Source organism: Helianthus annuus, chromosome 6 (genome assembly GCF_002127325.2).
Source record: "Helianthus annuus cultivar XRQ/B chromosome 6, HanXRQr2.0-SUNRISE, whole genome shotgun sequence".
Lineage (NCBI taxonomy): Eukaryota > Viridiplantae > Streptophyta > Magnoliopsida > Asterales > Asteraceae > Helianthus > Helianthus annuus.
Window position 1 is genome coordinate 40,744,541 of NC_035438.2, and position 26,886 is coordinate 40,771,426.

Sequence of the window (26,886 nt, forward strand, 5' to 3'; positions counted from 1 at the left end):
CGGAGATCATACATTGATCAAGGGCTTTTTCCTCGTATAAATCATTGTGTCTTTGCATATTTCACATAGAAGTGATCCTTTACTTTTATAATTAACCAAGCATCATACCCCGTTTACATAAAGTTTGGTTACATTATCCTTGTGTGATTTTTGACCAAAACATTTAGTTATATAATCTCTTAATGATTCATTATGTCCCTGAGTTACCCTATATAAATCACTGGTTAATCTTTCAAATTTTCTACTACAAGAGAATTGGTTATTGAATAAATTAACTAGATTAGCAAATGAAGTAATAGAGTAAGGGGGAAGACTTAGCAGCCATTTAAGAGCTGATCCAGTAAGAGTGGATCCAAATCCTTTACATAGGCATGCTTCCTTCAACTTTTCTGGGATAGGATTGATCTCCATCCTCTCCCTGTATTGTGCTATGTGTTCCTCTGGATCAGTTGTGCCATCATACAGCTTCATAGTAGGGATATGGAACCTTTTGGGTACCTCTGCATCACAAATTGGCGGTGCAAAGCGAGATACCTTATGGCTCCCATCTGCAATCTCTGGGATAGGCTTGACTACCCCTGGAACACTTGAGATCATATCTTTTAGTTTCTGCAATTCCCTGGCCATAGCATGATTGACACCTGTATCCTGCACGAATCCATGGTTAGTAGTAAGATGATTATTTAAAGTGTTACCTCCCATTGAGTTCAAGTTAGTGAATCCATATTGCCGGGATTCTGGGATAACGGAGGGACCAGTGGAAGCAACGGTCTGCATTGGAATGAAGTCCCCTTGATGGACATCTAGACTTCCTGTTTGCAAACTTTTTAGGGATCCTGGCATCTGGAAGGATCCTGGTATTTGGAAGGATCCTGGTATCTGGGATGATCCTGGAACGAAGGAGGATCCTTGACCCTGGGATGATCCTGGAATAAAGTAGGATCCTTGAAACTGCTGTGCTCCCGGATAGGCTCCCTTATTCATGAAGGATCCCATATGCTGGGGATAGGATCCTGCCGGCTGAAAGTGTGAGCCTGATGCCTGAGTCATTGCTGTCGATCCGAGGAGCAATCCTCTTGATTCTCCCATAATTTGCACGTCTGGAATTCCCGATGGCTGAGAAGTAATCATTGGAGTATCAAAGCTCAAGGATTTGGGCATCAATGGGGAATGATCCTCTGCCGTTTTCTTTTGTCTTTTGAGATCTCCAATTTCCCTGAGGATCCTTTCATTAGTTTCATCCTGTCGCTGCAAACGATCCTTCATCTGCAAAATCAAAGTAAATACGTCACTAGTACTGGGAATATAAGAATTCATAGCAGAAGGAGATGGATTTTAGAATTAGTAGGAGTTTGTCTCTTCTCAGCATTCTTCTGGGATCCTGCCTGTGGAGGAGGTAGAGTGTTCTGAGATGAGGTGACTGCAGACATCGCCGTGGACATGTTTTTCAATGATGAAGCCATGTAATTCTTTGAAATGATTTCGAACAAAAGGTTTTCTTATGAATGAAGCACCAATTGCCCCACGGTGGGCGCCAAACTGTTTTGGTCAAAAATCACACAAGGATAATGTAACCAAACTTTATGTAAACGGGGTATGATGCTTGGTTAATTATAAAAGTAAAGGATCACTTTTATGAGAAATATGCAAAGACACAATGATTTATACGAGGAAAAAGCGCTTGATCAATGTATGATCTCCGGCATAAAAAACCTCGGGTGATGGCAACTACCGATCACCAAACTTCAATATAAGAAAAATATAGTTACAACTTCAGATGATAATGAGCTGAGTACAAGGATCACTATAGTTTCGAGTGTCTAAGCGTGTGAGAATTGTGTTGTGTGTTCTTCCGAATGAGGAAGAGTGTTATATATACAAGTGTAGGTGACCTATTTTAGGTAAAAAGACTAATAATCAGCTCATTACCCCTTTAGAAATAAAAGTAAATCTAGCCTAAATTATCGCCCTTAAATCATGCCAAGTTTCCATATCCTTCACAACGTCCATCTCCGATTAAGCACATGCCATAGTTGTAAAGACGTGTCCTCTAATTGTGATGCTTAAGAGCGGATCCTGCTAGATGTCCTGCAAAACAACATTAAATTCAACGAAAGCAACTGTTAGCATGAGGATCCTATGATGGTCCGTGATCCTGATCCTGGAACTCTGCTGAGGATCACTATCTGCCAAAGAAACAAGGATCACTGGTTAGGATCACATGTGAGGATCATGTATTGTAAAAATCCAGCCCTAACATTAGGGATTCATTGTTCTATAATGATCTTGTCATGACCCTTGCAGGAATCTTGATGAAGTGAGAACCAGGGCCCTTAGATTTATCCGATTAGAGGATGATAAAAGGATCCAGGAGAGACTGGCAGGATCCTCAAAGCAGGAAAAGCAAGGATCCTACTTCAGGAACAACAAGTCCAAGTCTTACATCAAGTCTGATAGCCAGAACGTGCATGCAGTAGAACAGGAAGAAGATGATGAGGAGTATCCTCCTATTTCTGAATATTGTTTTTCTGTTGATAAAATGAACTAATCCTTGCAATGCAGAACTTAGGTGAAAAAGCAAGATGGCCTAGAAAAAGTGACAAGCCAGCTACAACAAAAGACAAATCCAAATGGTGTGCATATCATGAAGAGTTCAGTCATCTCAATGAAGAATGTATTGCATTGAGAAAATAGATTGGTTACTTGTTGAGCAAAGGGCACTTGAAGGAGCTATTGGGAAAAAAAAAGTCAAGGATCCAGGATCCTGAAAAAGTTCCAGAAAGAGCTCATGCTCCTCCTGCTGATGCACAAATTATCAACTTCATATCCGGAGGATCAGACATATGTGGTACTTCCTTTTCAGCAGCCAAGAGGCATGCGAAGGAAACCAAGATGGATAATGGGGATAGACCCATCAGTAAACATCATTCAACTTGACGTTCTCAAGAAGCTGAACATTCCTGAATTGGATATTGTCCCAAGATCCTCCGTTCTTGTGGGATTCAGTGGAGAAACCAAGAACACATTGGGGGACATTAAACTTCCCATCTACATAGAAGGACTTCATTCTTATTAGAAATTTTGTGTTATAGATTGCTTATCCTGTTGTAATTTTATCCTTGGCAGGCCATGGATACATGACATGAAGGCAGTCCCACCTACATATCATCAATGTGTAAAGCTTCCTAGTCCATGAGTGTGGTGAAGATTGAAAGTGATCAACAAGAAGCCAAGAATTGCTACACATCATCAATGAAACCAGCCTCAAGACCCAGGGAGCAATAGCAATTAAAGCATCCTCCAAGAGATGTCCTGGAGGCAAGATCTTCATAGGATCAGGGATCCTCGATAACATTGAACAGGATCTAGTATCCTTCCTAAGGAAGAGAAAAACTACCTTTGCCTGGAAGCATGAAGACATGAAAGGTATCTCTAAAGATATAATTACTCATAAACTTGGCACTGACAGGTCATTCAAACCCATACATCAAAAGAGGAGGAAATTCGCACCTGAGAGAAATGCCATTATGCAGGAGGAGGTAGATAAGCTGCTCAGAGCATGTATGATAAGAGAGGTCAAGTATCCAAGCTGGTTAGCCAATGTGGTTGTTGTTCAAAAGAAAAACGGAAAGTGGAGGGTATGTGTCGATTTTACTGATTTAAACAAGGCTTGTCCCAAGGATCCTTTCCCATTACCCCACATTGACTCCATGGTGGATGCTACCGCCGGTTATGAGCTGTTAACTTTTATGGATGCTTCATCTGGATTCCAACAAATTCAGATGGAACCATCTGATCAAGAGGATATAGCCTTTATGACCCCAACAGGTATATATTGTTATATTGCTATGCCATTTGGAATAAGAAATGCAGGTGCTACTTGTTTTGGTCAAAAATCACACAAGGATAATGCAACCAAACTCTTTGTAAACGGGGAATGATGCTTGGTATGATGAACAAAGATAAGGATCACTTAAATGAAAATTGCACAAGTGACACAAGGATTTATATGAGGAAAAAGCCCTTGATCAATGAATGATCTCCGGCAAAAAAAACCTCGGGTGATGGAAACTACCGATCACCAAACTTCAATATAACAAACAAAGTTTACAACTTCGGATGGTAACGAGCTAGGTACAAAGATCACTACGGTGTTGTATGCTAGTACGTGTAAGAAAAATGAGTTGTGTCTTCCGAATGCTCAAGAGTGCAATTTATATAAGCGTGTGTGGTCGAATTTTAGGCAAGTCACCTAACTACTAGCTCGTTACCCCTTTAGAAATAGAAGTAAATTTAGCCTAACTAATTGCCCGTAAATTGTGCTAAGTTTCCATATTCTCCACAACGTCTATTTCTGGTTATGCATGTGCGAAATTAGCATGAAAGATTCCTTAATAACGTTGCCAAGATCAGGTCCAACTCGTAATTCCTGCAAAACAACATTAAATATAAAGAGAACAATCGTTAGTATGAGGATCCTTAGGATGATCCATGATCCTGATCCTGAAGCTCTTCTGAGGATCACTATCTGCCAAATAAACAAGGATCGCTTGTTAGGATATCATGTAAGGATCACAGGTCATAAAAATCCTGCCCTAACAATTGCCCCCAAAATATAAGGAGTAATTATGTAATATTAACGAGTTATATTTTGCTGATCTTATCTGTAACTAACTCAACGGATATATAGCCGTTATGAACGAACTATCCGTTGCAATCCTGACGTCATGGAAGTGACAACCATGCACAATCATGATTATAAATAGGAGATATAGATAGGATCGTTTGCATTTAAATTTCAGAAGTACTCCCTTTATAATCTCATCTGAAGATAAACAGGTATTCTCTCTTCATCTTCTTTCTTCTCTTGCTCTGTTTTCTTTCTCTTTCCATCATTCTGTCAAAAAATGCTGCCCCGGAACTCTCCCAGCAAGGATCTTAAGAATAATAGCCCCTTGAAGGGTCAAGGGATCATCAAGGATTCCCCCACCGAGAGGTGTTGTTTTACCGACCCTCAAATTGACAAAATCCGGCATTGCTTTCCGGCGAACACCCTCTTTAAACCTTTTAGCCCTACCGCTCTGAGCGATTACATCTCTGAGGCTTGGGTAGCTTTCTCGGTCACTCCTTTCATGATAGGATACTCGTATCCTTTCCCTCAGTTCACCGAGTCCTTTTTCTCCCTTACCGGCATCTGCTATATCCAGGCTATGCCGATGATTTGGATGGTTTTATACACCCTTGAAAGGATCATCGAACAAGAAGGAATTGATCTGGGTATGGCGGAGTTGGCTGAGATGTATGATCTTACAACTTTTGGATCCCACCGATACTTGTTCAAACGAAAAGCTGGAGAGGAGCACCCTGTTCTCAAAGTTACCAAAAATGATATGAACTGGAACCGGTGGTTCTTTCTTGTGAGGAGAGATACCATCCCTGATAAGGATTTGCCCAAGAAGTGGGCTACCCATGGTAGGATAGAGGATCCTGGAAGGATCACCGTAGAACTTATCCTTTAGCATAAGGATCACTGATGTTCTGTTGTTTTCTTGTTGTGCAACTATCTCCGTTTCACATCTGAAGTTGACACCTGCTGCAAAAGAGAGACTCTTGGCCTTTAGGAAGCTTGATCCTGAAATAAGAACTTTCCAGGTTACCACCCAGGATTCTCAGGAAGTATCCTCTACTTCTGTTACAATGTCAAGTAAGTATCCTTATTTAAGGAGTATTTATATAATGAGAGTCAAATAAAATTAAGATACTTATCTTGTTTTGGTTGTGCAGGCGCTGGAAAATCCTCTAAGTCTGCTTCGAAGTTCGGCATCACTGATCTTACTAACGTCAAATCCTCTAGGTAGAAGACCCCTGCTGCTAGCCCAACTGCTTCGGCCCCTAAAGCACCTATCAGGGGAAAAGGAGGCAAGAAGAGAAAGGCTTCTGAAGCTGAGGATTTGCAAGGTCTGCCCCTGCTCCGCCAACAGTGTCTGGATTACATCAACGAGGTAAGGATCACTGTCCTGCTTGTGTATCCTGCAAGTCTAAGGGTCACTTGGTTTCTAACATCATTCCTTGTATTCCTTGTAGAAATTTGCTGAGGTAGAGACATATGTTGGCCATGTCGAGGATCAGGATCGCCAGATTGCTGACCTTCAACAGGTTGGGGTGTTGAAGGATCTTAAGATAGCCGATCTTCAGAAGGAGCTCCAGGCCACCAAGAATGATGCTGCCAAGATGCTGATCAACTTTGACTATGAGAAGCACGAGATTACCCAGGATGCCAAGGTCTCTGCCGCCATAGCTATGTACAAGATCCAGCTGCAAATGGCCATGGAAGCCCAGGATCATGCTTTTGATAAGAGCACCTGTGATGTTGAAGGCTGGAAGGCTAGGCTGGCTGAGCTGGAGGATGATGAGGAGGATGAGGAGATCCCGATGCTCGAGGGTGGAGGCACTGGCAAGGATCAAGGTGGAGAGGCAAGTGGAGCCGGTGGTGATGGTGCAGCGAAGGATTGAGCTGCAGGATTGGGCGATGATGGAAATTTCGAGACTTAGCCGGAGCCCAATTTTTTTGTTTGGTGGTTGTTTATTTGAATAGTTGGATGGTTTGTATTTTGAACAATAGTTTTTAGGGTAAGGATCCATGATCCTTTGAACAATAGGTAGGATAATAGGTGGTGGAGGGATCCTCTGTTTGGGGGATGAAGCCACTTGTTATCCTGCTGACCTTTATTTCCTACACTGCTATGACCGCATGAACAATGGACACCCTTTGCCAACCCATGTGGACGGGCCACGTTTTGCTGGTAGAAACGTGGGTTGGCAATTTTGACAACTTTAAAGGGTTAAATACTTTGTGAATGAATAAAACTTTTAACTTTTGAATTATCCTGTGATGTTATCCTTGTATATCCTTTAAACTTTCAATTATTTTGATTTATACTTGTCTGAGTAAGAAAAGTTAGGCAAATTATGTTAAAGAAATTTAGGATATGATCCAGGATCAAATATCCTATAGTCGAAAACTTCCAAAAAGTAGTTCATTTTAAGGATCATAGGTTCAGTTGTCAAAGTATAAGGGTTATTCAAATGAATAATGAATAAAATCAAAAATAGTTAAGGATCATACCTGAGAATCCAAGTTAGGATCCTAACCTTTAACACTATAATCAGGATAACCACAAGAAAAACCCTTAGTAGATAATAAGGATTGAGGATCCTTAGTTGTTTAACTTCGAAAACCTGAAAATAGGATATAACTTGGGACTAAGCCAATATAAAGGACAAGTTAGTAACTGGGGACAAGCCCAAAAATTCAAAGGATAACTGGGGACAAGCCCAAAGGATAACTGGGGACAAGCCCAAAGGATAACTGGGGACAAGCCCAAGGATCATAGGTGAACTGGAGTATGGCCCTTACTGGCGACTATCCAAACATAGTGACATGATAATGCCAAAACCTTAGCTAACGTGAAAACGTTAGAAACCTTAGGAACGGATGTATGGTACGTCTACCATTATACGTAGGATCCTAGGTATAGCCAGTACGATGGAATTATCAGCCCCTAAAGCGAGTACTGGTCCCAAAGACTTGAACTATACCAGGATCATCGTGCGCTACAGGCGAAACTGGGGACAAGCCCAAGGATAACTAGGGACAAGCCCAAACAACTGGGGTTGAACCCAAGGATCTGAGTTGCTTCTGAAGATTGTCGACAATATGCTAGGGATACCTGGACTATCAGAACTCAAAATCTCGTGAGAGAAGGATGAAGGATACATGATCCTTATCCTTAAATAAAAAATATGTAAATAAGAGTTCGAGCTTAGGACATTACCAGAGTAAGGATTACTGATACTTCAGGGATCCTTGAAGGATACTGCAAATGTAAGGATCATATGTGCCAGAAGGATCCTGCTTACATGAAATATTTCTTCAAGTGGACAGCATTCCAGGCTCTTGGTAACAAATTACCTTCCATGGTTAGCAATCTATATGCCCCCTTTCCTGCTTCGGCTTCAATCAAATAAGGGCCTTCCCATTTTGGTGCCAATTTCCCATCAGCAGGATTAGTGGTATTTTGGAATGCTTTTCTCAATACCATATCCCCAACTTGGAATTTCCTTATCCTGACATTTTTGTTGTAACCACCAGCCATTCTTTGTTGGTAGCTAGCCATCCTTATCCTAGCCAGATCCCTGATTTCCTCAATAGTATCCAAGTCTTGAGCCATATTTTCATCATTCTCCTCAGGATCACGGGTACTTGTTCTAGCAGTTGGAACCACCATTTCTGTTGGGATCACTGATTCTGCCCCAAATACCAAAGAGAATGGTGTTTGACCGGTAGCATTCTTGGGGGTTGTCCTATCAGCCCAAAGCACATAAGGTAATTCTTCTGCCCATTTCCCCTTCTTAGATCCAAGTTTCTTCTTCAGATTGTTGATGATGATCTTGTTGGATGATTCTGCTTGACCATTAGCCTGTGGGTGGACTGGTGTTGATGTTATCATCTTAATCCCTCAGCTGTCACAAAAGTTAGTAGTTCTGCTCCCAATAAATTGGGAACCATTATCACATACAATTTCAGAAGGAATGCCGAATCTTGTTATAATATTTCTCTTAATAAAGGATATAACTTCCTTTTCTCTGACTTGGGCAAAAGCCTCAGCCTCTATCCACTTGGAGAAGTAGTCAGTCATAGCAAGCTTGAACATTTTTCCACCAGGTGCCTTAGGGAGCTTGCCAACTATATCCATCCCCCATCTCATAAATGGCCAAGAGGATGGTATAGGATGTAGACATTCAGCCGGCTGATGAAGGATATTGATGTGTCTTTGACAAGGATCACACTTCTTAGCATACTCCACAGCATCCCTTTTCATAGTTGGCCAGTAGTATCCTGTCCTTAAGATCCTTGAGAACAATGCCCTGCCCCCAGTGTGGTTTCCACAATCTCTTTCATGGAAGTCTTTTAAAACTTCTTGAACTTCAGGATCCTCGATACATCTTAAATATGGTCCTGCAAGAGATCGCTTATACAGCATGTTATTTAAGATTGTGAATTGAGATACCTTAATTCTGAAAGCCCTAGGGTTTTCTCCCATAGGAATCTCTCCGTGTTGTAAGTATCTCATGATTGGTGAGATCCATGATCCTGAACAAAATTGAGTATCCTCACTAGGGATCATTGCAGAATCCTCTTCTATTTCCATGGCCACCTGATTTTCAATAGCAGGAGCCAGGATATGGATGATGGGGATACTTATATCCTCTGGGATCTTCAAAGATGATCCTAGATTGGCCAATGCATCAGCTTCTGTATTTTCTTCCCTTGGTACCTGTGTCAAACTAAAGAAAACAAAGGAGAGTGCCAATTCTTTGACTATCTCTAAATATTTGGTTAGTTTTTCACCTTTAACAGCATAGGATCCATTAAAGTGATTAGTGATTAACAATGAATCCACGTATACCTCAAGATACCTGATCCCCATATGCTTAGCAATTTGCAAACCAGCGATTAAGGCTTCATATTCAGCCTCATTATTAGTGGCTTGGAACTCACAAGCTATGGAGTGGGGTATTATGTCCCCCTGTGGCAATTTTAGTAGTATACCAAGCCCCGTGCCTTTAACATTTGAGGATCCATCAGTATGTAGTATCCAAGGACCCTTGGTTTCATCCAGCTGCTGGACTTCCAATTCGGCTTCCTTTTGTAAATCACTACTGAAATCAGCCACAAAGTCTGCTAATGCTTGAGATTTGATTTTGTTCTGGGCTCATATCTTATATCATGGGCACTAAGTTTTACTGCCCACTTAGCCATCCTTCCGGACATCTCTGGTTTCATCCTGCCGCTGAATACGATCCCTCATCTGCAAAATCAAAGTAAATATATCACTAGTACTGGGAGCAGAAGAAGTTAGAGCAGAAGAAGATGGAGTTTTAGAGAAAATGGGAGTAGGTCTCTTCTCAGCATTTTTCTGAGATCCAGCAGGTGGTGGAGGCAAAGGTGGAATGCCCTGAGATGAAATGACTGCGGACATCGCTGTAGAGGTATTCTTCAACGATGAAGCCATGTATGCAATGATCCGGAATGATCAGCAACGGGAAACTTTTTTATGAATGAAGCACCAATTGCCCCACGGTGGGCGCCAAACTGTTTTGGTCAAAAATCACACAAGGATAATGCAACCAAACTCTTTGTAAACGGGGAATGATGCTTGGTATGATGAACAAAGATAAGGATCACTTAAATGAAAATTGCACAAGTGACACAAGGATTTATACGAGGAAAAAGCCCTTGATCAATGAATGATCTCCGGCATAAAAAACCTCGGGTGATGGAAACTACCGATCACCAAACTTCAATATAACAAACAAAGTTTACAACTTCGGATGGTAACGAGCTAGGTACAAAGATCACTACGATGTTGTATGCTAGTACGTGTAAGAAAAATGTGTTGTGTCTTCCGAATGCTCAAGAGTGCAATTTATATAAGCGTGTGTGGTCGAATTTTAGGCAAGTCACCTAACTACTAGCTCGTTACCCCTTTAGAAATAGAAGTAAATTTAGCCTAACTAATTACCCGTAAATTGTGCTAAGTTTCCATATTCTCCACAACGTCTATTTCTGGTTATGCATGTGCGAAATTAGCGTGAAAGATTCCTTAATAACGTTGCCAAGATCAGGTCCAACTCGTAATTCCTACAAAACAACATTAAATATAAAGAGAACAATCGTTAGTATGAGGATCCTTAGGATGATCCATGATCCTGATCCTGAAGCTCTTCTGAGGATCACTATCTGCCAAATAAACAAGGATCGCTTGTTAGGATATCATGTAAGGATCACAGGTCATAAAAATCCTGCCCTAACACTACTTATCAAAGGCTAGTCAATATGATGTTTAAGGAACAAATTGGACACACTATGGAAGTCTATATATATGACATGGTGGTTAAGTCCAAGAAAGCTGAGGATCACCTTAGAGACTTGGAGGAAGCATTCGATATCCTTGATAAATTTAATATGAAACTAAATCCTTCCAAGTGTTACTTTGGTGTTAAAGCAGGTAAATTCCTAGGCTATATGGTAACAAAAAGAGGCATTAACGCAAGTCCAGAGCAAATCAAGGCAATTGTGAACATAAAATCTCCTGCCAATGCAAAGGATGTGTAAAGATTGACAGGGAGGATCGCAGCCTTGAACATGTTCATATCTAAGTCATCAGAAAAGTGCAAGGAATTCTATGATATTCTGAGAAAGAACAAGAAATTTGAGTGGACCGAAAAGCATGAACATGCTCTCAAAGCCCTTAAGGATTACCTATCCTCAGCTCCTGCCTTGATGAAACCAGAAAAAGGGGATATATTATCCTTATATTTGGCAGTCTCTCCCAAAGCAGTAAGTGCAGTCGTTGTTAAGGATCACGAAGGTACACAACATCCTGTCTATTATGTAAGTAAGAGTTTGCTTGATGCTGAATCCAGGTATTAGAAAAACTTATCCTTGCTTTGACTATGGCATCTACTAAATTAAGACATTATTTTGAAACTCATGCCATTATTGTTAGGACTAACTTTCCAATTAAGAATGTTCTCAGGAAACCTGAAATGTCAGGAAGGATGGCCAAATGGGCAGTAAAGCTCAGTGCTTATGATATAAGATATGAGCCTAGAATTACCATTAAATCCCAAGCCTTAGCTGACTTTGTGGCAGATTTCAGTAGTGACTTGCAAAGGGAAGCTGAGTTAGAAGTCCAACAGCTTGAAGAGACTAAGGATCCTTGGATACTCTTCACAGATGGAGCCTCTAACATCAAGGGAACTGGACTTGGAATACTACTAAAATCGCCATAGGGGGGGGGGACATAATACCCCACTCCATAGCTTGTGAGTTTCAAACTACTAATAATGAGGCTGAATATGAAGCCTTGATAGCTGGTTTGCAAATTGCCAAGCACACGAGGATCAGGTATCTTGAGGTACATGTAGATTCATTGTTAATTACTAATCACTTTAATGGATCTTATGCTATTAAAGGTGAAAAGCTAATCAAATATTTAGAGATAGTCAAAGAATTGGCATTCTCTTTTGTTTCCTTTAGTTTGACACAGGTACCCAGAGAAGAAAATGCAGAAGCTGATGCTTGAAGATTCCAGAGGATATCGAAATCCCTATTATTCATATCCTAACTCCTGCTATTGAGGATCATGTAGCTATGGAGATAGGAGAGGATTCTGCAATCATCCCTATAGGATTGTGTATTTGAGCCGAACGAGTCGTTCAGAGGAGTTTTACTTTGTTTCAGAGGCGAAAACTAAGAAACAAAGGTAGAAACAACTAATTCTTCCCTTTAAACACTGATTTGATTAATCTAACAACGATTACAATCAGTCTTCACACCGGCAGCACCTCGGTATGGAATTCAAGAACTGTTACAATGATCTCGCTTGAACATGTATTTATACTGTTCATGATTTCGCTTGAAAGAAACAGAAGCAGTTCAAGCAGAATCAGTATCTTGTGATTTCGCTTGAAAGTGGCAATAACCATTTCAAGCGGAGTCAAGACCTTCAAGCGAAATCAGCTTCTAACTACATAAAATCACATATTTTCTCGATCTACGCGCCCTGATCTAATCTATCTAGCATAAGACTCGATACAAGACTAAGTCGACAGATGTATGCACTAACAGACTCCCCCTCAGATGTTGACGAGTCTGACTGTTTCGAGTCTTTGCAACTTCAGTCTTTATCAGCATCATCAGCTTTAGGATCGTTGTCTGGCTCAAACTTTGTCCACGGAATAGAAACCTGACTCATGCTTTATTCTCAGAATCCTCAGGCATCGGAACCTGACTCTTTAAATACAAGCTTTTCTGGAACGAACAACCTGGCTCTCTTCCAGCTCAGGATCTTTAAATCCAGCTCGTACTTATCCCTGCGCAATCTCTACCTCAAAGTAAGTTTTACACATTTAAAAAAAACACAGCATGCACTAGCCTTAACTCTCCCTTAAATCAATCAAATTTCTGATGAACCACTTGAAGATTTAATTAAAACACAATCAATTAAGAATAAACCTCTCCCTCAAATTATGCTCATCATGTTTAGCACTTGGACTTTTGAAAATCAGCTTTCCAATATCAGTTGTCGAAAATCTTTTTAAATTTTTTCAAAAATTATGCTAAAACACACAGAAATCTTTTTGGGTTTTTGAAAATAATGAAATGCAGTAAAGAAATATTTACAAACAATATTTTTGTGAGTTTGTGAAAGAGGATCATATGAGTTTATGAGACATATCAACAACACCGTTAAGCTTCATTTCATTTTAAGTTCTAAACAATTCACCTAGATTGTCAGTATATTGATCCACTTAAATTTTCACACAAAGTTCAACTGTTTCGAGATACGATATTAATGTCTTAATGACTTAAACTTATTCGCGTGTCCCACTACTTGAATATACTCCCGTATCCAGATCCCAATATTCAGTCTTACAGGTGAGTATACCACAGATGATATCTGTAAAGGGGTTAATTGCGAGGGTCGTGAGAGCTCAGGTCGATACTTCCGTATACGCAGAGAGATGACGGCTTCGACTTTTGGTGTGTCCCCTTTAGAGGATCTTTTTTACAACAGCAATGATTATCAATTTTATTGTTTCATCAATTTGCTGAGGGCGAGCTTATATTTCAAATCATTTGCAGAAAGTATTATACGGGGACTAGGTCAGAATTTCCATTTAGCAGAAGTCCCGGAATAATACCCCAGATATCACTGAGTATAAAGACCTAGTATTTCAGAAAGAGGGACCTTTCAAACAAGATTTCAGGGGTTACCTATATATCCAAGAAGTTGTTACAAGCAAGTTTGAAATTTAGGTTTATATCTCGTAACAATTTACTAAATGTGCAAAAACCTACTGGCACATCCGCAATGAGATTGTTTATCACATTCTTAACTTTCCATTTCTTTAGCATGTTGTGATAGTCCACTGATGTACTATCATTTCCTCTTTTTGACAACAAAACTCGTTTTTGAATTTTATCATGTTTTTGGCTTTTTCAAATTTTCTAATGTTTTTGGATTTTCTGAAATTTTCTTACTCCCCCTAGAATGCAAACACATTTAAAGAAATTTGAAAACAAACTATACAGAAAATTGACAACTGATATCGAATTACGTCAATTCGCCATCCACTTGGCATAAACAATCAGAACTCCCCCTTTCAACAAACTATTTTCTCATTAAGATTTCAAAACACTTAAGTTTGTTTTAATCAAAATGATTTTTCCGGAAAATAAGTTTGTTTTACCACTTATAGAAATCCCATTAGTAGGTTTGGGGATATAGTTCAACATCTTGTCTTTCAAACACTTGTATAAAGATTTCATCAAGTTCAAGTTAATGACCTTGACAAATCATTTGTACCACTTGTAAGAACAAAAACAATACCAATTGTAGGAATATCTCATCTACACAAAACATTTTTTACCAATCAATATGCCGATTCCTGCTTCGCACTTACCAACCTGGAAGCTCCGGCATAGTCCATCACCTGTAAAATTTTCAACAATTTTTTAAATTCTTTTACAAAGACTGTCATAACAAAGAATGATGCCGATTCCTGATCCACGATTTCAAACTTGGGATCTCCAGCATAGTCCTGAGACTTCAAGGGAAAATGTAACATCTCGTAAAATCACGTCCAATGATGTATTGACACGTGTAATAAACCCTAATAAAGACCAATATTGAATTTAAGGGACTAATTTTTTGAAAAATCGAAAACTTTGATTATGAAAGGACTGGAAGTGTTAGCATACCTAAAATAGGTTTCTAAATAACCTCTCACGATGATTATATTCACAAATGTGCCACTTGATGATTAAGTGTAGCCGTTTGCGTAATTAATTGGAAGTTTGCGCAATAAAGGGTTAAAAGCGTCAACATATTAATTCTTACCTCTGAGTGACCTTTTAACAAACTGGGAGCTTCATAATATTTAATTATACTCTCGGGAATGCCAAATGATGGCCGTCTAAGGTTTTTATGCCTATAAGTAAAGTTACGCGCAACTTTGCAAGTTAGAGGGACTAAAAGTGTCAATATGTTTAATTATACCTCTGAATGACCTTTTAGCAAACCCGAAGCATCGCGATGTTCAATAATACTTTCAAGAATGCCTAATATGGATTAGATGAGGCTTCAATGCTATTAAATGATGAGATGCGCAAGTTTGCGCAATAGGGGGACCTAAAGCGTCAACTTTTGAATCTACGCCTTTCGGTGACCATTTAAGCGAATGAGAGTGTAGAAATATTTAAGTTTATGCTTGGGAATGCCCATTATGGGCCATGGAAGGCTTGGATATCATTGAACAACGTGTCGCGCTACTTTGCGCAATTAAAGGACTAATTGCGTCAAACTGCAAAAGTATGTCGATTCGTATGGTAGCGGACCTTCTGGAATATGACCATGAGTTAAACATACCCTATTTATCCTTTAAATAGCTTAGATATAGGCTTAGAGGTGTTTGGTGCGCAAAAATAGACTTTTATGTCATGCAGGGACTAAAAGTGTCAAAAAGTGCACAAGTTTGCACTTTCGCGCATATCTCGCATTCTGAATATCCCCGGATACCCAAAAATTTATGTAAGCACTAAAATATTTTTTTAGTGTATGGCATGATAAAATTCCACTCGTCGCATAATTTGGATTGTTTTTAGCGTCCGTTCGTGTTTCGTCGTAATTAGCCGAACAACGCAACCGTACGACCAAACGAACCGACATCCGAGATATTTTTGAGCATGTTTCATGTTCCCTATACTTTAACTTCATTTTAGAGCCTTGAAATGAGGCTAACGGGGCTTAAATGTGTCGAAAATGCATCAAAAACCAAGATTTACAACTACAGGGACCAAAACTGACATTTCTGTCAAAGCTGGCTTAGGAGTGGGGCGTAAGACTTGGCCCATTTCTTACACCGGTCGCGAGAGCCCATCAGACCTGCAAAACAGCAGCTGGGTTTTTGGGTTTGCAAATGGTTTTTAACAAGTCTTTGGGCTATTTTGGGGCACCCATGGTATTCTAAAACCATGGGCAATACATGTACGGTCCAGATCAAATCCTGTTAATCGAGGAACGATCCTAACGGTCCACTAAATCCTATAAATACCCATTCCCCACTTCATTTCTTTTGCACCTTTCCTTCTAATCTGCTTATTCTCTGAATTGGAGAGGATCTTGAACCTATTTGAGAACCTCCCTCAGTCCTTTGGACTCTTGTAAGTAATCCCGTCATGCTTAGTTTAATTATTTAGCATTTTAAACCGAAAAGTCAAGCGTTATTGATAAACCCTTTGACTTTTAAACTGTTGAGCCATTTTTCGCGTCAAACATGGCTACATGACCGTAATTAGGTAGGTGTTTAACCCTCAAAAGGGCACCTCCTAATTACCACGTTTACTTAGTTAAATGGTCGGGTCAAATGAAAGTCAAACGGGTTAGTTTTAAATAAAATACATAACTATTAATATAAAAGACATAAAATCAGTTTTCTCACTTTAATAACTTGGTAAATATTAGTTGAACATGCCTAAGCATGATTCAACCCGACAATTCTAAGTATAGGCTCGGTTCGGAACCGAAAGTCGCAAAAGTTGACTTTTGCTTTGACTTTCAGTTCTGACCCGATTTAGTTTAGTTTAGTTATCCCTTAGGATTCCGTTAGGACCATATTATAAGTTAGTATAACCCTCCAAGGTTATACAACTTGGTTCCATAGAAATCCTAGTTCATGCATGTTTCCGTTAAATGCCTAAATGTTGACCGTTATGCCTTTTGACCCTAAAACGAGAAATTTGAAAATGTGAGAGGACAATAATCTTTATTACTGATTTATAAACTTGTCCCTAATTTTTGACATCATTTTGAGGTCTAGATTAGGGGTTATGCTCAATAGCGTAAATGAAAAGCTTTTATGAATTAAACGGCATAATTAGCGTATATCCTATCTAATCCCAATTTTTGTTACCAAACTTTTTACCTACTGATATAAAATAATATTTTGGGATTTTTGAAGATTTTTGTTTATTTTTAGGCTGAGCATAACATAGGGTTCTAACCTTGATTCGGTAGTTGTCGGTTTTGCCCTTTTGGGCTATAAAATGAGTTTTACAAATCCTTTTGATGCCAAACCTTTTTCTACTAATCTAATATGATGAATAAAATATTTTGAGCCTTCTGGAATAATAAAAACATCAGCTTTCCTTTGAAAACCCGGAAATGGCTCCAAATCGCCTTTTTAAGCGTTTTTAACGCATAGTATGTATCAAAACTATTTTAAACATATAAGGGTTGATACCTACTGATATATTCAGTAAATTTTTATATTTAACAGTAAGGAAAAGTTTTAAACTCAGGTTTTTAGTTTTGACCCTTTAAGCCTATGTGAAATTACCAAAATGCCCCTACGGTGCATAGTATGGTTATAATTAATAAATTTCATATATATATATATGATACGCTACTGTTATAACTTATTAAATTAAGTATTTTTACTGATTATATCAGACCTGAAACTCAGATTAATATTTAAACTCTCTTATAACCTTTAAAATGACCAAAATACCCTTACGGGGCATAAATTGGTTTTAAATTCGTTTTGGGCATAATGGAAGGTATCCTACTGATATCACAACATATTTAAGGCATATTAACTTAGAAAACCTGTTCATGACTCTTTTGGTTACCCGTTACGCAATTTTCGCGTTCGGATCGACTTATGTAACTAGTTTGCATAAATTAGCCGAAACGGGTCAAACCTTATCATTTTTATCTCAAAATCCAGAATGTGTTTAATTTACCCTTATTACACAAGTATTCAAGCTTATCGGGTCTAAACCACATTCTAATCTGGTTCTCGCTTAATCATGCGTTTTGAACCGTATCCTCCTTTAAAACTAACCGGTCTAAGCTTAGGCTTAATTAAAGACCCGTTAGGAATCTAATAGGTTATTAAATTGTATAAATTTGCTCAGGTAAATACTTTTAACTTATTTTCCCTTATACGGGCTTGGGGTACGGTATATAAAATACCGCTTGGTCGGGCATTTGACCTTAATCGATTGGTGGTTAAGTATTATCAAGATGACCCGTTTAAAAATTTGTTTTGTTTGTTTTACGCCTTTGGAAGTTTAATGACCATGTCCCGGATATCCTTGGCATTATTCATGAAATGGCCACGACCTAAGCACGGGGTGTAGGCGTACACCTAACAGCTGCATATGTAAAAAAAACTGGTATCCCACTTAAAGGAATAACCTTGTGGGCATTATACCTGTGGTGTGTCTATTAGTCTTTAACCCGACACAAACTGGGCAACTGAACGCATAACAAACATGTAATTCTTTACAAGTATAATATTCAAATAATTATCCCAAGTTATAAAATCTTTTGTGCCGTTTGCACTCAAATCAATTTTCTTAAACATTTCCAAAATGAGTCAGTTAAATTGTATTTACCAGTGAAAACTGACGTATTTCCCAAAAAGGCTAAGTGCAGGTACTAATCGGAATAGGCTGGCTACTCCTAGCATCAATAAAGAGTCTCGCAAGCTTAAGATGCCTAAAGTCTGTTGAACAATGTTTCATTTATCTTTGATCCGCCTGTGGATCCTTTACTTTTCGTTTGTAATACTTTGATATTACTTTATATCGGATTGTAATATATTTATCTTTTGCTTCCGCTGTGCATTTAAATTGTGTTGTTTGACTATGATGATATCAACTACGTCACGATACTCCCCACCGGGCCCACCGGTAATACGTGGAAATATCGGGGTGTGACAGGTTGGTATCAGAGCCAACACTGAGTGAATTAAACACTAGCTTTGTGTGTTTAATCTCAGTTACACAGTAGCACATTCCTTGACCTTCTGAGTCTAGACTTAACATAAGAATACTCCCATCTCTATTCGGAGAATTATTGCCTTCAATTCTATAAATTTCAATACGTCGCCAAGCATAGAAGCCGTAATGGAAATCCTCCCCATCCGAAGCCTAGGAATGCAGAGCTTTGTACTGCGACTAGGATAAACGTGCAACCAAGGAGAAAGAATTCAGAAATAAAATGAAGAAGAACTCCTTATGCTGAAATTTGTTCATTCAGTAAGTCCTTATAAGGGCATTTTTATCTTTCAGTCCCTTTGAGGACAACATCATTTCTTTCAAGTCCCGCTTAGGGCAACTCTGTGCCTCTTTTAAAAATCATTGGGATGTTTTATTTAAATTTCATTTATATCATTATATATGAATATAATATATGAAATAAATTATTTTTTTAAGATCTACCATTATTATAAAATGGCAAAAATCTAAAAAGGATGTGACCTAGCTCAGGTGTCATTTTAAGACAGGGCCAAGATGGTAGTTCCTCAATTAGATTTAGATCCTTATTAACATCTCAGCTTAGGATTGTTCTGCGTTAAGTATTAAAAAGAATCTTATAGGTAAAACCTAGTCTAAATGTCATTTTAGACATGGACAAGATGGTAAAACCTATTCAAAAGATTCAAATCCTTGTTAACATCTGTAATATGTTAACACTCCTGGCAGACGTGGTTCGATAAAATCACATAAATCATCCTTATACTGGATTCTCCCGAAATCCTTTCTTATTTTGTGATTTAAGCATCCATTAGGGATGCAATATTTACGGGCCATATTCATTGTCATATAAGGCAAAAGACAGTCATAGCCTACAACTCCCTGTCAAGAAAAGGCAATGAACAACGTTCAAGCCTAAATACCTTGATTCTACAAAATCATGGTTTATAATTTAAAGTTGCCCTTGTGACTTGGCCTTTTTGTGCCATAGTTATATTTTTATTAAATCCAGGATAATTATAAAATCCTGAATAAAATAAATATCATTCCTTTCCTGCCAGTATTTATATCAAAAAGAATCTTAAAGGGTATAACCTAGCTTGAATGTCATTAAAGACCTAGCTACGATGGTAAGACATGTTTAAAGAGATTCAGATCCTTGTTAAACACCTGAAAACGTGTTAACACTCCTGACAATGAGTGATGCGGTAAAATCACACTTGTCATCTTTATATTAGGAATTTCCAAACCCCTTATTTAGCCTAAATGATCAATAGGAATCATGGCTACTAAACGTCGAACATGATGTGCACATCTAAACATCCATCTGGGATGTATACCTACGGGCAAAGATGTATACATGAAAAAAAGATAGTTTTATTTCATAACTTCTTGTCAAGACAATGAACTATGAAATTTTCTGATCCAAAGGAATTATTGATTATGTTTTAAAAATTTCCCTTGTGACAAGGCCTCTGTGCCATCAAAAATTCCTTTGGAACAAGCCCTTGTGTTAGATAAAATGTCGGTACGACATTGACAGTCGTGATTTATGTCCCCTGTCTAATAAATATGAAGGATTATATTCCGTTTAAACGCCAAAGATGGATTATTTAAAAACCTAGGCAAAACATAATCAAATAAATTTAATACTATCTATTGGCCTTTATGGTTGAGTTACACCATGGCTATTTAATCGTCAAGTTCGACAAATTTCCCATATAATTAAGCAAATTATTACTACTTTGTTTGTATCCTTCAAAGCTTCACCATGGCCGACTCCTCTGAAGCTCACCGTCATCCAGTTGATCAGGATAATGATGCAAGACTGAACTTAACAAGCACCGAGTTACAGACTATGATAGATACAGCCGTAGACAACGCTGTGGACCGTGTGTTGAAGGATCATAAGCGAAAGTGCGATAATACCCCAAATAAATTTTGTAAAAAGGGTAAGACCTGTTCAAGCTATAACCAGTCCAAGCCAAAGAAGGCAAAACCCAAATGTAAAACCTGCAAGAAGAAGCACTTCGGAAAATGCTTCTATGAACAGACCGGGGGATGTGACATTTGTAAGGAAATGGATCACAAGACTCATGAGTGCAAGGACTTGAAGGACGCCACATGCAATGGTTGCGGCGAAAAAGGGCACATAAAGACCCGCTGCCCAAAGAAGGCGATTAAAGGAAAATGCACTGTAGAGTCACAAGCTAGGCCTTGTGGAATTTGTAATAAGAAAGGGCACCAGACTTTGGAGTGCCAAGACATAAAGGACGCAACCTGCTATGGTTGCAATGAAATAGGGCACGTCAAGACAAATTGCCCAAATAAAACCAAGAAGCCTAGCAAGGCTAAGAAGACCCAAGCTGGAAGCTCTCAAATGGATGCTCAAGAGGCTATTCAGGATGACAATGTCACAACAGGTACTTTCTTTATCAATAACGCTCATGCTAGAGTATTATTTAATTCAGGTTCAGATAAGTCTCTCGTAGACAATATATTTGGTAAATCATTAAATCTGCCTGTTAAAAAAAACCCTAAGCGTTAAGTATAAAGTAGAATTGGTCGATAGTACCTCAGAGACTGCTTCAGCAATATTAGATGGATGTTTTATATCCATTGGGAATCATTCTTTTCCGCTATCCTTATTTCCGTTAAAAATAGAGGGACTTGAGATAGTAATAGGAATGGATTGGTCGTCTTGTAACCAAGCCCATATTGTAGGTAATAAGAAGCAAGTAGTTATCAAGACTCCTTATGGTAAGCCTTTGACAATTCAAGGAGACATATGGTATGGATTGCCTATGTATCTGCTGAATTCGGTATTTAATACCAAAGCTTCGAGTATGGAAAACTCAGAAAAGACAAACAGCAGTCGTGATGCTAGAAAGACGACAAATGTTAATGGTGCATTAAATGTGAACCTCAACTTTAATGGAGTTAATCTCCAAAGCGGTAATTAACGCAGCTGTCGGAAAGGCTATGAGAAAAGTCATAAAAAGGTTCAAGAAGCTGAATGTTGTTTGCTCTAAAAACACATGTCGCTGCTTATGAGAAGAACTTTATTCATACTTCAATTGCGAAGAATAAACCAAGCAAAAGCATATAAGGCAAGGAGCCCATTATTTTTGGGAGTACTTAAAAGTACTTCGTCTCCTGGAAGTCAAGAGACTTCAATAGTAAAAAGGGGCCATCGATTGCAGGAAATTGTGGGATGAAGTAGAAAACATTAGGTATGTCAGCAGTTATGCTGGAAAGGACATGGTATGGTATGCATCACAATCGTTCGATGGCAATACCCTTAATTAGTAAGAACATTAATGAAGTCCATAAGAAAGATCCTCTTAAATAATATGGGATGGTCCCAGTTCTAAGGACCTTATTAGAAAGACCTATTACTCGCATCGAAATGGAAAAAGATGGAATAGGAATTTTTCTGACTCTCACCATAAAGGTTTAGACTGTCGACAGTATGTCGCAGATTTTAATTCATTGGCTGAGATAGTACCCTATTCCAATTACCCAAAACCTAAGCTTAATGCAATAATTATTGGTGGCTAGTAACGGCAATAAGAGGGCACATTAAGGTTTCAAAGCCTGCTCATTATAAATCCATTATGGATCTACCTCAGTTGCTCGCGTTTTATAGATTAAGGAATAACCAGTCAAAGTTGAGGCTGCCCTAAAATTGTCAAAGATTATGCAACTAAATTTAAAGGGATTAAGAATGGAGGCGTTGAACCCTCCTGATGAATGATTAGAGGCAGTTCACATTAATAATGACACTAGATAAATCACTTATTGTGATTTTATTGTTAAGAATTATGTTTGGTTTCAGGTGCTGCTAAGTCTCTCATAAGACCATAAGTTTAGCAAACTTTTAGAAATTCTCCCGTAAGAACCCTAGATATTAAGTGTAAGGTAAAACTTACAGGCAAAATCATAAGAACCATTTCTTCTGTTCCTGTCAGAAACCTTCAGTCATAAATTTTAGAAAAGTATCCTCTCTCTAAGAGGAAGAGCGTCAGCATACATAGATGATATCTCTTTGATCTCTAACGATTACGAATACCAGACAGTATGATAAAAGCGCCATATGAGGATTGATGTATCTTAATATGTTCCATAGATTGCTTCCATGCCTGATCAGTATGGAGGTTTAATGCATGGGACCACAAAGATATCCTGATGGTCATATGGTACTAAAGTCAACTAATGGTATTCAATGAAGATATCCAGAATGGAATTTTCCAAGTAAATGTTCCCGATTAAGGAATTCGTGGACTTGTAACATAAACGTGTCACTTATTTGACACGAGCAACGATGGATAAACTGGAGCTTGAGATTTGGAAAATCTCTGCAACCTCCTTGTATCTTGATTATCTTCTCCTAAGATTGCCCTGTTTACCTCCTGAGAGGCAAGTAGAGTTAAGATTTATATCCTATTTACGGTTGTACTACTATGAAATCTCCAAGACGGCTAGTACCATCATTGGAAGAATCGAAACCCTGATTAAGTAAGTTTTAAAATAGAGGATTCATATAGCCTAACTCGATATTCTGAGGATTCGATATAGTTAATTAAGAAAGACGGTTCATTTTGCTTATGCATTGATTACCGCAACCCTAATTAGGCAACAATTAAGAATCGCCATCAGCTGCCTAGGAATGTCGATTTGTTCGACTAGCTGTAAGGATTAGCTATTCTTTAAGATTAGCTTTAAGCAGTGGTTGGAGTAACCATCTCACCTTAAGATAAGCTTTTCTATAATAGTTGATATAAGTATTAAGGCTGCTCCTTGGGAGACCTTGTATGGATGGAATGTTAAGCATCTATTGTTAGACAGAAGATTTGTAAGTCCAATTATCAGGATCTGAAAGTTGCATTGGAAACAACGAATAAGATCAGACAAATCCATAATCATCTATAAGTTGCCATTATTTGGCAGAAAAATCAAGATTAATGGAAATAGCAAACCTCCTAAGTTCTTATTAAGGAATAAGGTTCAACAAAAGATATCACCCTGGAAAGGTGTGCCAATCTGTTAATTATCAGGCTAGTTAAGCTCTGAATATATGAAATCATTCGAGGGAATCGAATGTATCAAGATCAAATAGCTTATAAGCTACAACCTCTTTAAGGAGCTTGGCGGAACTCACAATATGACCCACACTAATGGTGTGAGGATATGTTTCCCCAATAAGTGAAGGAGCATTATCATCTAATGATATGCAGATTACTGAATATTTTTGGTTGACATGAAACCCGTATCAATTAAAGATCGGCAAGTTATGAAGTCCAAAAATGATACATGTACCTATTATAGAGGTCAACTTGGGTGCTTGAAGAAGCCCCAAATATATTGTGGAAGTTAAGTCCATGATACATCAAAAAGTACTTCCAGCATTTTAGCAAATCTCGAGGTCGAGATTTCTTTTAAGGGGGTGAGGATGTAACACCTCGTAAAATCACGTCCAATGATGTATTGACACGTGTAATAAACCCTAATAAAGACCAATATTGAATTTAAGGGACTAATTTTTCAAAAAATTGAAAACTTTGATTATGAAAGGACTGGAAGTGTTAGCATACCTAAAATAGGTTTCTAAATAACCTCTCATGATGATTATATTCACAAATGTGCCACTTGATGATTAAGTGTAGCCGTTTGCGTAATTAATTGGAAGTTTGCGCAATAAAGGGTTAAAAGCGTCAACATTTTAATTCTTACCTCTGAGTGACCTTTTAACAAACTGGGAGCTTCCTAATATTTAATTATACTCTCGGGAATGCCAAATAATGGCCGTCTAAGGTTTTTATGCCTATAAGTAAAGTTATGCGCAACTTTGCAAGTTAGAGGGACTAAAAATGTCAATATGTTTAATTATACCTCTGAATGACCTTTTAGCAAACCCGAAGCATCGCGATGTTCAATAATACTTTCAAGAATGCCTAATATGGATTAGATGAGGCTTCAATTCTATTAAATGATGAGATGGGCAAGTTTGTGCAATAGAGTGACCTAAAGCGTCAACTTTTGAATCTACGCCTTTCGGTGACCATTTAAGCGAACGAGAGTATAGCAATATTTAAGTATATGCTTAGGAATGCCCATTATGGTCCATGGAAGGCTTGGATATCATTGAACAACGCTTCGCGCTACTTTGCGCAATTGAAGGACTAATTGCGTCAAACTGCAAAAGTATGTCGATTCGTATGGTAGCGGACCTTCTGGAATATGACCATGAGTTAAACATACCCTATTTATCCTTTATATAGCTTAGATATAGGCTTAGAGGTGTTTGGTGCGCAAAAATAGACTTTTATGTCATTCAGGGACTAAAAGTGTCAAAAAGTGCACAAGTTTGCACTTTCGCGCATATCTCGCATTCTGAATATCCCTGGACACCCAAAAACTTATGTAAGCACTAAAATATTTTATTTTAGTGTGTTGCATGATAAAATTCCACTCGTCACGTAATTTGGATCGTTTTTAGCGTCCGTTCGTGTTTCGTCGTAATTAGCCGAACAACGCAAACGTACGACCAAACGAACCGACATCTGAGATATTTTTGAGCATGTTTCATGTTACCTATACTTTAACTTCATTTTAGAGCCTTGAAATGAGGTTAACAGGGCTTAAATGTGTCGAAAATGCATCAAAAACCAAGATTTACAACTGTAGGGACCAAAACTGACATTTCTGTCAAAGTTGGCTTAGGAGTGGGGCGTAAGACTTGGCCCATTTCTTACACCGGGCACGAGAGCCCATCAGACCTGCAAAACAGCTGATTTCAAACCAGCAGCTTGTCACACCCTGGCTTTGCGAAAGCGTGGGTTTATTTGGTGTGACTTTTTAATACCATAGCTTAATCACAACAAAGCTATATGAAAGTATAACCATGCAGATCATCCATTGGTTCATGTTTTAAAATAAAAGTACCACAACATAGTTTTAAAATGTCGACACATGCAACGGAATTACAACATAACAATATAAAAACATTGTTCAGAAGACATAACCACAAACATGAAATAGACGCAGTTTAAGAACTGTGACTCGTCCAGGTAAAAGCCACAATCCCTAAACTTGGATGACCCCATAACTCTTACGCAGCGTGAAAACGTAGCATACCTCGCCAGATCCTTAATTCCCTGAAATACATGTAAGTTGGAAAAATCAACAAATATCTTGAGAGAGTTCATGTGTAGTGAGTATGTAAAACCTTTGAAGTATAAAAATCCCTGGTATGTAGCAAATAAGGAAATAAAGAGATCACCAATGGTTTGCAAGGCCATTGATATGTGTGAAGTGCAGTAGGAAGACTCAAACCTAGCAGATTTTTGCGTCGGGTACCAAGTCACCCCGAGGTCCGTACTGTTGGGCCTGGGGCTGGGCTCGCTACACCCAGATAGATCTACCACTAAAGACCCTCGGTCCTACAATGAGGATTAATGGCCTCCGGTTCCCGCCTACCCACTCACATGATCTAAGTAGTAACCCTCCTTACGCTAACCATACCATGTTAAAAGTATTCGTAATCATAGTAACATGTATTTCACCCCCGCAGTTTAAAAACTGAAAACAGTTAAGAGAAAAGGGGGACATGAACTCACTGAAGTGCGTCACGAAATAGTAATCTCCTAGTCAACCTGCTGCGTGACGACCTACACGTACTAACCTCTCTTAGACGGACGACCGTGCCTTGGCTTAAGGTTTAAGTTTTTGGGAAATAGTTAGACAACTATTTCGTATTTACACTTCGTAATTATGTATTAATTATATTCCTTCCCAAGGATGGGGGTTTTAATACATGTGCTTTTTTATAACTTCAGAAATACATTATTAAGTCCCACTTAATAAAATATATTTTAATTCATTTATCTAAAACTTTCCATCTCCAAAATATAAATATTTCTCCCAAAAATATTATATTTTGCTTTGTATAATTCCCAAAATAATACTTTATCAAAATACACACTTACGAG